Raw genomic sequence first — 13,389 nt, 5'->3', positions numbered from 1 at the left:
ATGGGAGTCCTCATGGAAAAGAGGCAAGTTACATTTTGTATAACACGGTTATATTGTGAAAATAGCAGATCTACATGCTCACAACGCCTCGCGCTGCGAGGCGTTGTGAGCATGTAGATCGGCTATTTTCACAATGTCTGGAAATAATACGTTTTGTCAGTTTTTTACACATGTTTCTACAGTTTCTTGGGCTGGATATGGCAGCCTGGAACGGTTGTTCAAGTGCAGCTAAACTTAGCATGTTAGTAAACATGCCACAATTAACAATAATGCATTGCACCTGTGCAGCTGACCTGCGGAACCTGGGAATATAACATTCTGTGGAGAATATGACTATAATACCTTGTTAAAGTGACCATTTTGTTAAATGTTGCATTTGTAGTTATTTTACTGTAATTTAACAAGATAATAACCAGCACAGATAGACAAAGAGACATTCATGGATTTATATTTGAAAGTCACTTTTATTTATCCCCCTGGACCCAGGGTATGGCAGCTGCATACCCCTGCCATACCCAATTGACGGCCCTGGACTGTTCCGTCACCTGCATGACTTCTCACTTTCAACTCTTCGTCTCTCGCCTTCAAATCTGTCTCCCTCAGCAACCTTCGGTCTGCAGGGTTGGGCTCCCTCCTTTCCTCCCTCCCTCCCTCCCTCCCTCCCACACTATACAGCAGTCAGGCACATGCACACATAGACATCAAAGGGGGCTTGAGCCCCTGCCGTTTTATCAGTCTGTAAAAACTGCCCTTTCCAGACCATAAATGCCATTTTTACTATGGTGAAAGAAAATGCAAACGCCCTCTTTCCATGCCCTACCATGAAGGCAGCATTCAAGAGCATTGCCTTGTCAAAACTCTCCTGAACTTGAATGCAGCGTCTTATGTTGAAAGAATTGCCCTCTCTGTGTACGCTACGCCACATCTCCAGTATTGACTTGATTATGCTTAGTTCAGTGTGGTTTCACACACCGAAAATAGCCAATAGCCAACAAAAGGCCCTTTTGGAAATTCCAGCCTCTCTAACATTCTCTGTGCGTCCCTGGCGGCAGTGGGCAGAAGCGTGAGAGTGTCACAGCCAAATTAGCGTTGTGCTCCTCAGGTGCTGTGGAGGTGCAGGAGCAGCCATGGTGTGCGGGGTGACTCAGCGATCAGCATAATGATCCGTGGCAGCGGGCCTCTGTACATCACACCGCACAGCGTTCCTGCTGCATAAGCACTGCTCAACCCCAAAGACTTGGGGAGCGGAGCTTTGATGAAGATGACCTGTTTATTCAGCACAGATGACTATTTATACTATGGCTCGCGCAATATACGCGTTCATCTATTCTGCCTTCTGTTCTCCTTTCCTTTGCCAAAGAAAAAGGGCCACTTAATCCCCCTTGCGTGTTATTCCATATGCATGCTGTATGCACATGTGAATGTGTTTGCAAACGCAGATGCGCTCGCATGCGCGCACACACACACACACACACACACACACACACACACACACACACACACACACACACACACACACACACACACACACACACACACACACACACACACACACACACACACACACACACACACACACACACACACACACACACACACACACACACACACACACACACCTCTAAGGCTAGCAGTTTAAACTTTAACCTGACCCTTCTATTGTAAATATCTATATTTTTTTTGCACTGTTTTTGTTTTTCTCTGACAATATAGTACTGTGTTCCATCCATCTGTCATTCAATGTTATATGAGATACATAAAGGCTTCCTGTGTAAATAAGCCGAAAAGCTTACTAGGATATCTCCTTTTAGTCGACCTTGTACCAGTAAACAGTACTGTCATGAAACTGTACCTTTTCCTTTGCAAACTTCTGATTGATTATCAATCAATCAATCAATCAATCAATCAATCGATCAATCAGTACTAATGTGATTGAGCACAAGTAACGCCCTTGTAGGAAGCAGCGAGGGGAGCAAGGATACAACGATGGATTGGATGGAACCAAATGTAAATCAAAAAAGCACTTCGGTTATTTGATGAAAAGAAAGTTCTATAGCAATCTATAGAATTTGATTCATTCTATGCAGAGAATAATTACTAAGAAAGTAATTGAGTAATTGCAGAGGGAAGGAGAGCAGAGGAGGATAACATCTCCTTCCTGAGTCATACAGTGTAGGTAGCCTGTATCCCAGGGACCCTTTATTTGAGAGAGATGAAGGAGGGACCCCCACAACCTTTTCAGAGATTCCATAATAGTTTCATTGTTTGACAGCACAATCATCAGCATATTTTGGATTCATGGCAATTTGTGTTTTCAGATATTTAACCACTTGAACCGTCAATCCTTAATAAACTTGACCTTTCACTCTGTACTTAGTCTGCTCTTTTTCCCCTCTACACCAAACCTCTTTGCCGAAAATAGCCGATCGACAAGCTCACAACGCCTCGCGCTGCGAGGCGTTGTGAGCTTGGCTAAAGTTCTCAGAATATGGACGCTATTAGGGTTCAAGTGGTTAATATACGTAGAAAAGGAGAAAAAAAAGTTTCTATCACTCAATGATTTGGAGGACCCCCTGTAGTAATTCTGAGGACCCCTAGGGGTCCCGGACCCCCTGTTGAAGACCCCTGGTGTAGGTACAGTAGCACTTCTCGTCCTTTTCTCATAAAAGGTGCCGACACAAAGAACAAGCTGCTCTACAGCAGACTGGCTGCTATTCACTCACACAGGTTGAAGGTCACACTGCGGGAGCTTTCAAAGATGCTCAGCAATGATGGAAGCTTCAGCTCTCCGTCTAAGAGCAAGGATGCTGCTGCTGCTCGGAAGACGGTGGAATGCATCAGTCGATACAACACACTGCCGCTTTGGAATTATTTGAATCGTTTTCTGTTTACTTTTCTATATATCTTCTCTGTTATGTTCGTTATCGATGTACCTTGAAGAGTAGAAGTTTGTTTTGTTACGGTTTCTTCAAAACTTTCAGAACTTTTCTTCTGTAACTTTTCTTTTGTATTAGTCGGGGGACTTAAGGATATCTCGCGCTAATCAAGCTAAAAGCGCGAAATTTTGCACAGATGTAGCTCAGGGCATGCTCTAATGATTTAGCTAGGGTGCCCGAGTCGGCGACCTTCGGGGTCGCCACAGCGGCCAAATCAAGTTGGGCTCCCATTGACTTTCTATACAGGAGGAAAATACCCAAAAAAACTTTTTTTTTCTGGGTATTTAAGTAGGATCTGAGGGGTCTAACTAGGGGTTTGTCATCATGCTGAATCCATTGCAAGCATTTGTTTAGCACAAAAACATTCCTTGGGCTAGAAATGGCATCAGAAAACGATGCATGTATGGGTGAGCATTCATGTTAGTCGGAGGCCTTAGGGTTTTTTTTCTTGTGCTATAGTCTAAAAGCGCCACATTTTGCACAGATGTAGCCCAAGGCATGCTGCAATGATTTAGCTAGGGCGCCCGAGTCGGCGACTTTCGGGGTCGCCACAGCTCCAGAAAACACCCCAAAAACTCTGAAAAGTGATGACTCATCACTTTTCATCACTAAACCATCGTTTTCTTGGGCCATTTGTAGCCCAAGGAATGTTTTTGTGCAAAACAAATGCTTGCAATGGATTCAGCATCATTACAAACCCCTAGTTAGACCCCTCAAATCCAACTTAAATACCCAGAAAAAAAAGTTTTTTTTTCTGGGTATTTTCCTCCTGTATAGAAAGTCGATGGGAGCCCAACTTGATTTGGCCGCTGTGGCGACCCCGAAGGTCGCCGACTCGGGCACCTGTTAAAATACAGGTGTGTAGACCCACCCCATATATGCAACACAGGAGGCCAATTTATTCGTTGAATTCATGGAGATTTTTGAGTTTTTGTTGCATTTCTAAGCCAATAATTCGATGACCTGGTCATCAAACAGATTTATCCATTTGTGAACTTCCCATGCAAACTGATATTTCTAATGTGACCAATCCGTTCTCAAACCCTCTACTAACAGCTAGGTGTGTCCTCATGCTCATTTCAGCACAGCTGGAGAGCCTATTTCAATCAATTGCTTGGTTAGAAGAACTACCTGTAGTATAATATAAATATTTCACCCCACTTATGTATTTTTTCTTATTTTTGGGAAACTCCTGAGTACCACCAGAGGGGTGCCCATGTACCACCAGTGGTACACGTACCACAATTTGAGAACCACTGCATTAGAGCATACCCTGGGCTACATCTGTGCAAAATTTTGTGCTTTTAGACTAATTAGCGCGAGATTAAAATGTCATCTCCCTTAGGCCCCCGACTATATCGGGAGTGATTTTCAAACAGTTTGTGCCCAAGCACACAAAAGGGAAATCTCAAAGCAGATTATTTTTCATTTATTCATATTCATGCAAACTATCTTATAACATTGTTTCTATTCATAACCATGCAAACTAGACTCTATAACACTGTTTCCCAAATAGTGGGTCGGGTCCCATGTTTGGGTCGCAGACCAATTTGTATAGGTCGCGAGTAAATATCACCCTTTTTCCCCAGTTTCCTAAATTTCTAAAATATCTATTATAGGCCAGGGGCCAATTCTGATATCTTCACAAATTGGTACCACCCAAGGTGACCGTACATTTTTAAATTTGTGTCTTCCTACATGTCTCTAGTTTACATTTTGGTATGATAACCCTTTCTAAGACCCAGCTTAATTGATTTTATCAGCCGCTAGAGTCGGTGTCCCGTTAACGTTACTATACAGGGAAAGAAAAGCTAAAAATGATCTGCTTTAAGTAGCATGAGGGGTCAAACTAGGTAAAAAAAAATGGGGGAAAAAGTGGTGAAAATAGCAGATCTACAGCTAATCCATGTGCAAAAGAGTCTTTTGCACACATGCTTTTTGACATCGTGTGTCCTAATGCTCAGAGATGTGTTTTGCGCATGGTCCCTTGAACAGACAGCTGTAAAACCTGACTTGTATCTGTGATGTCCACCAGATTGTAGATTTGACCATAAACAGCCATGTATGTGAAAGTCTGTGAGTGTCAGTCCGTGACCCTTTTATGCCCATATATGGAGATCCCCGATGGCATCAGTAGGACTAAAGCCCTTTGCGCACAGGCGCGTTTAACCGCACGGATAAAACGGACAATATAATTTTTTGAAAAGAAAAGAATGATTCTCTATGACCTCATGCACACCGGCTCCGAATTAGCCGTGCGACGAGTGGCTGCCGCCGTGCGACGAGTGGCTGCCGCCGTGCGTTTTTTTCTCGATCGAACCCAGTTCGATTTGTGCGTCTTGTCGCATGCGGTAAAAAACTCATCACTCCTTTTATGACTCCTTTTTGGATCCGCAGCGCCGATTCCGCACAGCCTTGCACACCAAATCCAATGCGTTTTATTCATGCCGCAAATGAAAAAAACGCAACTGTCCTGTGTGCAAAGGGCTTAAGTCTGTGCGCGTAAGCGCGACGTAAATTGCATATGCGCCCATATATGGAGATCTCTGTATCTTTGTCCCCTTTTATGGGCATATTGGATGGATCGGCAGTCTGTACATCATGCAAGTACAGTAACAGCAGGGGAAGTAGCTAAGAAGGAAGGCAAAATCTGAGCTATCCGTGTGCTAAAGTTGGAGTCTGTAGAACTGGGGACCCCATGGGACTCAGCGTCAATTAGCAGTAGGGATTGTTGACAAATTATGTTACTCAATAATTTCTTGGGACTTGAGTTGAAACTGTATTTGGAACTTGGAACGTTTTTACACCAAATCTATAGCCGATCTATAATATCACAGCTCGCAACGTGTCGCGATGCGCTGTATGCTTGTAGATCTGCTAGTTTTGGCTAATGTTGCCCCCAGATTACTGTAGGGATGCTGGGGTTCAAGTGGTTATAACAACCTAATTCAAGAATTGATTAGAAACTTGACAAATTGCTTCAAATCAGCAATTTGAATGAGACTGATCAAAGAAATCCTACATTAAGATTGGCTGATGGGAGAGCAGGTGGGCCGGCCGGCAGGCTGACCGGCGGACCATGGCCACATCCCTCAGACATAACCACCAGTAAGACTCCCTAATCGGGAGATTAGGGACAAATAGGCCAAAAGTTTGTTTTACCAATTATTACACGCTATGTGAACATTTGCATCAACAAATCCCAAGTACTATGCAGAACGACCCATTTCAAGTTTTTAATGTACAACAATATTTAGAAAATAGGTCTACAAGCTGACAGTCCTCGTCCCTTATATTCCCATAGGTTATATGGAGATCTCAGTGTTTGTCAGTCCTTGTTCATTTATGCCCATATATGGACATCTCTATATCTACTGTAACAGTCCTTGTCCCTTTATGCCCATATATGGAGATCTCTTAACTGTAAGTCCTTGTCCCTTTTATGCCCATATATGGATATTCCTGATGTCATCAGTATATGAACATATATGGGCTTTCTGATATGCCCATATATGGAGATCTCTTAACTGTAAGCCCTTGTCCCTTTTATGCCCATATATGGATATCCCTGATGTCATCCGTATATGCCCATATATGGGCTTTCTAATATGCCCATATATGGAGATCTCTGTATCTCCATATATGGGTATAAAAGGATACTTCAGGTCTGACATCAGGTTTGTTTATATTGGGTTGCTAGGTTTGACATCACAAACTCTATGGGCCATCTGACCTAGAAATCTATATTTGGGCATAGATGACTCATCGTGACCTCATCACACGTCGACCGCACGTGTGACGTGCGGTCGACCGCACGTGTGACCGACGGACGGCCGGTGGAGGTTTTCATACCAGTAAGACTCCCTAATCGGGAGATAAGCGACCGTTGGTCGCTTATCTCCACAAATAGGCCAAAAGTTTGTTTTACCAACCAGTAAGACTCCCTAATCGGGAGATAAGCGACCGTTGGTCGCTTATCTCCACAAATATCACAACCTCCACCTCTCACGTCATACGGGTAGCCATAGTTACACCTGGAATGTTGAATCTCCATATATGGAGATAACCTACGCATCACACAAAGTCTGACCTCACCAGCCCATACTTGGGCATGGACGACTTATATCTCCATATACAGAGATGGCCATATATGGAGATACGATGACATCACAGAGTCCACAGCTGATGATGTGGCGTGATGTCATACAATGCACAAACAAGCCCTATATAAAGGGGCAATTCTCACCAGGGAAGAGAGCATTGCCTGGAATGTTGAATCTCCATATATGGAGATAACCTACGCATCACACAAAGTCTGACCTCACCAGCCCATACTTGGGCATGGACGACTTATATCTCCATATACGGAGATGGCCATATATGGAGATACGATGACATCACAGAGTCCACAGCTGATGATGTGGCGTGATGTCATACAATAAACAAACAAGCCCTATATACTGATGCGATACGATGACATCACAGAGTCCACAGCTGATGATGTGGCGTGATGTCATACAATAAACAAACAAGCCCTATATACTGATGCGGAGATATGAGCAGGGCAAAGGTGTGACGTGTGACGTGTGACCGACCGACCGACCGACCGACGGACGGACGGACGGCCGGTGGAGGTTTTCATAGTAAACTGCTCCCTGACGGTCGCAATTATTACACTCTATGTGAACATTTACATCAACAAATCCCAAGTACTATGCAGAACGACCCATTTCAAGTTTTTAATGTACAACAATATTTAGAAAATAGGTCTACAAGCTGACAGTCCTCGTCCCTTATATTCCCATAGGTTATATGGAGATCTCAGTGTTTGTCAGTCCTTGTTCATTTATGCCCATATATGGACATCTCTATATCTACTGTAACAGTCCTTGTCCCTTTATGCCCATATATGGAGATCTCTTAACTGTAAGTCCTTGTCCCTTTTATGCCCATATATGGATATTCCTGATGTCATCAGTATATGAACATATATGGGCTTTCTGATATGCCCATATATGGAGATCTCTTAACTGTAAGCCCTTGTCCCTTTTATGCCCATATATGGATATCCCTGATGTCATCCGTATATGCCCATATATGGGCTTTCTAATATGCCCATATATGGAGATCTCTGTATCTCCATATATGGGTATAAAAGGATACTTCAGGTCTGACATCAGGTTTGTTTATATTGGGTTGCTAGGTTTGACATCACAAACTCTATGGGCCATCTGACCTAGAAATCTATATTTGGGCATAGATGACTCATCGTGACCTCATCACACGTCGACCGCACGTGTGACGTGCGGTCGACCGCACGTGTGACCGACGGACGGCCGGTGGAGGTTTTCATACTAAACTGCGACCTTACGGTCGCAACTAAACTGCGACCTTACGGTCGCAACTAAACTGCGACCTTACGGTCGCAATCAACAAAGGTGTGACGTTTGTTGATGGTCACGTGTGACGTGTGACGGACGGACGGACGGACGGACGGCCGGTGGAGGTTTTCATAGTAAACTGCTCCCTGACGGTCGCAATAAACAAATCCGATATGCCCATATAGGTATATCACCAGTAAGACTCCCTAATCGGGAGATAAGCGACCGTTGGTCGCTTATCTCCACAAATAGGCCAAAAGTTTGTTTTACCAATTATCAAGACATACGGGCAGTTGACAGTTTGCCATGGTTACTCATTGAAGTTGAATCTCCATATATGGAGACATAAGTTGCTCATACCATAGCAACCATGTTTTTTACAGGGCCTGGGATTGATGACATCAGAAATCTCCATATATGGGCATGAAAGGGATTTTGTTTCTGGAAATATGTCTGTGGGGTGCCACATTTGGAATAAAACACTTACATCACACATCTGGATATCCATACAGCCCATCTAGTTTGCCTGTGTCCATTTATGCCCATATATCTGATGACATTGGGACAATGATCTCCATATATGGGCATAAAACTTATGTTAATTAGTAAAGCCTGGGGATCTATATGGGCATGAGGGGTACCCTAAAAGGGCATCATCTGGGAATAGCAAATATAGTTATCCTAGAAAGTGAAAATCTTACATCAAAGGCCATAACTACCTACCTACCACCATACTGCATTCCTCATTAAACTACCTACCAGTAAGATGCCTATAGGGAGAAAAGCAAAGGGCGAGGTTGCACCATTTCTTGGTCTTCTGGCCAGTGATGTATATCGGACCATTTAACCATATATGGAGACATCTGGTACCCAAAGATATTCACAGATATGGGCTTAATATTGATGACATAAGGGATCTCCATATATGGGCGTAAAAGGGATTTGGTTCCCCTGGCATCACAGGGATCTCCATATATGGGCATAAAATGGATTTGGTTACCCTGGCAACACGGGGATCTCCATATCTCAATATATGGGCATAAAAGGGATTTGGTTCCCCTGGCATCACAGGGATCTCCATATATGGGCATAAAAGGGATTTGGTTCCCCTGACATTACAGTGATGTCAGTGGCTGGTTCTACAGAGGGGATCTCCATTTATGGGCATAAAAGGGAATGTATGTATGATGATGTCAGATATCATAGACGTCATAGGACTTTCACATAACGAATAACTGAGTAAGCATGTAAACCCGTAAAATCTATATTTGGGCATGGCTGATTTATGACCTCATCATGATGACACGAGCAAACACAGCTGAATTGTATAAATGATCAGTGCAGAAACCAACAGAAGTATTTGACCAAGACTCTTCGATTTAAACATCAACAAAGGTGTGACGTTTGTTGATGGTCACAAAGGTGTGACGGACGGACGGACGGACGGACGGACGGACGGACGGCCGGTGGAGGTTTTCATAGTAAACTGCTCCCTGACGGTCGCAACTATGACTCAGACATAACCATAAACAAATCCAATATGCCCACATAGGTATATCACTTTGACTCAGACATAACCATAAACAAATCCGATATGCCCATATAAAGGAATATATGGAGATCCAGTTGTCCAGAGCCACAGATCCAATGGGCTATGCATATACAGTCATGGTCATGTGCATATATACTTCAAACTCGGTGTGTGCGTCGGAAAGGACTAATAGGGATATTTCACTTTTTTTTTTAAAACGTTTGGTAATTTTATCGTCTAATCAGGCTTTTATGAACACCCTGAACAGTTTTTAATTTGCTTGATTCAATATTTAGATTTAGATTTTGATGTAAATGTTACCAGGCCCTCCAGGCCCCGGGCCGTCTCCCTACACACACCCATTGTAACTTCAAACTTCATTTTAACCATGATAGATTCATTAAAAACACCCATTATTTTTTCTGGTGACTCATATTACCCTCCTAATACCTTCGCAACGCTCAACACGGTGACTTGCTTGCTTCAGCTCGCTAGGTGGTGTCTCATGTGGATCAAGGTCGCTTGAGACGGCGCGCCTCCGTCGCAGTTGTTGGAAAAGTAATCCGGGGTCCATGTTTTCTCTGTCTTGCATTCAGCCAATGAGAACGCGGGGAGGGTGGCGCTTGCCAGAATACTGCTACAATTCGCTAGTGCGTGTCCAGAGCCGCCGATGAAACCAATATGCCCATATGGGCATATATTGAGGAAACCTGTGCCTGTGTATCTGGGTAACAGTATGGGCTTCTCCATCTTCATAACCACCAACCTCTTCAGTCTCAAGGAAAGAAGTGTTTGGCAACTTTTGCTGCCAGAGTTTTGACCTTTTTGTAAATTTCTTTGAAGATTTCTTTACTTTGATTTGTTGCTGCTCTTCTTGGCAGCAGCCAAAGTGCAGTGGTGGAGGAATTACTCCGATTTTGGATTTAAAGGGGCATTCACTTAAAGTTCCAGTCACTTAAAGTTAACACTGTTTAGGGGGAAAGTGTATTCACATTTTAAATGTAATGTTACAGTACATTTGAAGCCCACATATAGGCTTAATTGATTTACAAATGTTAACAGCTAAAAAACAGCATTAAACGTTTTTATCAATTATATTTCATTCAAGCAACTATTTTCAATTGTTTTCATACCAAGGATGTTATACTACTGTATATCATACTTAAGGAAATTATTAAATATTACCGGATGTACCAGTTTGAGCGTTTGAGTGAATACCATGGGAAAATACCTTGATTACATAAAAAGATAGCAAGTTTGATTGATACATCCATAAAGAATAAACTGTAATTGAATGTCAGCTGACTGAACACAATATTGGCCAACATGTCAAATATGTCAATATTACATTATCATCACGTTATCATCATTTTTTTTCTTTGAATAGTTTAATCCGAGTAAAGAAACAAGTAACTATTGCTGTCTAATAATTGCAGTGGAGTTAAAGTACCGTATATGATATTATTTGTCTCTGAGATGTAGTAAAGTAGAAGTATAAAATAAGCAAGTAAAGTCAAAGTACCTCAAAATTGTACTCAAGTACCATACCTGAGTAAATGTACTCGTCGGTCAGGTGGTGCACTGTGGTGCGTACTTCACCCTCTCTCTGCCACTATCCAGTTAACTAAACAAATAAATCACAGTTTTTTTGTAAATTAACACCCTACTTGATCATACAGCGTCACACAAAAGTATGAAAAGATCCACAAGCCTGAAACGTGACGCGAATCGACATGTTTTAAGCTTGTAGATCTGCTACTTTTGATCATTTGATAAAAAAAAAAAAGCTGTTGCTGTGCCATTAATACATAATTTGTGTTTAATAAGCAAGTTGTTTTGCTGTTGGGAATGTTGTTTATTGATATCATCTGACAGTAGTTGCCACTGTTAAAGATTCAAACTACACTTAACACTTAAAGGGGCACTCCACCACTTTTCAACCTATCTTCATATAATAGGTCCTCACTAATGTTCATGATAAAATATAAAAAAAGAAAATTCTACTCAGTTTGGGTCTCATAGGAGAGCTGTGGGTGGGTCAAATCCTTCCTACCGGTGACATCATCAATGGGAAATGCAAGCTAATAGAAACTGCAGGCTTTCTATTCCTGAAAAAGTTGCAATGTTAAAGTGGAAGCCATTGTTCTCGTGATAATAAAAATCTTTTTTTTTTTTTTCAAAAATATATATATATATTTTTTTGGTCAAACGATGATGTCACCGGTAGGAAGGATTTGACAGCTCTCCTATGAGACCCAGACTGAATAGAAAAATAATTGTGCTATTTTATTATGAACATTAGTGAGGACCTATTATATGAAGACAGGTTGAAAAGTGGTGAACTACTCCTTTAAACCCCATATGGGGCTCTATACTAGTGTCTGTATTCTGTTATTGTGGGGAAAGGTTTAGCTGAACATAGCAGATCGACAAGCTCATAACTTGAAGTGTGAGCTTGTATTAATATTATTATTAGGGCTGGGACTAACTGATTCATTTCGATTAATTACAGAGAATTAACATGATTAAATAAATACACCTTGCACCACAAGAACACATATCTGACAACGTGTGCGTGCGTGCGTGCGTGCGTGCATAGGCGATTCTAGCCTCTTCCAGCAGGGGGTGCACGACCTCTATTACCTCATGCACGCGCGCTGCAAAAAATTGCGGATATTAGCGGTTTTGTAATGTTGTTTTAGCGGATTTCTGCAGTTAATTTTGTACCCAAATGTAACACAATATAAACAAAAAAAAGTGTAAAACAGGTGCTTCTTTTTCTAGACACCATATGTCTATCTATAGGATTTATTTACTTATTTTGCAGACAGAGGCAGCACAGCCAGGACATATAAAGCCAAACATCAAGTTAATCATCATTCATCAAGCAATCAAGCAGTCATTTACAGTGTCAAATAAGCATTTCACAAAAACAAATAGTAGACACATCCTTATTACACAATGAACTGCAGCCTCCGGGTTTTGGCACTTGCAAACCTTTCAATTATTTTCTGCACTTTAATTTCGTGTATTTTCTCAATCTGTAAAATGCCTATATCTGACACTCTTTTATCAGTCATGGTTGTCCGTAAAGCGTAAATACGTTTTTAGTTGTCTCAAAGTAGAGAAACTGCGCTCAGCTGAAGCACTCGTAACTGGTATGGTGAGGTACAGTGTGTAGACGTGTTTTAATGTACCAAATGAATCAGAATTATGCATTCCCTTCTCTTGAAAAAAAGCAAGTTTCTTTTCAAACAGTGTCGTGTCCTCCATTTCTTTTTTTTGCGCACATTCTCTTCAATATAACGAAACAGTTGAAAAAAGGGAACATAATAGACTATGCACTTGGAGGGAGTACAACAGCATTGTGTAAACAGAGATGTGTCTTTATGTACCTGTCCTCCTGAAAGCTTGCTCGGCGTTCTCAGAACCAAAGGCCCGACATGGAAAGCAGAACGCCCGGTCATGGCGCACGCTATACTCCAGCCAGGCAAAATCTTTAAACCACTCCTTTCTGAATTTGCGTTGTTTTTCGCCAGCG

The sequence above is a fragment of the Nannobrachium achirus genome, assembly GCF_963921795.1.
Source record: "Nannobrachium achirus genome assembly, chromosome: 22".
Lineage (NCBI taxonomy): Eukaryota > Metazoa > Chordata > Actinopteri > Myctophiformes > Myctophidae > Nannobrachium > Nannobrachium achirus.
Note: the sequence above shows the minus strand (reverse complement) of the source record.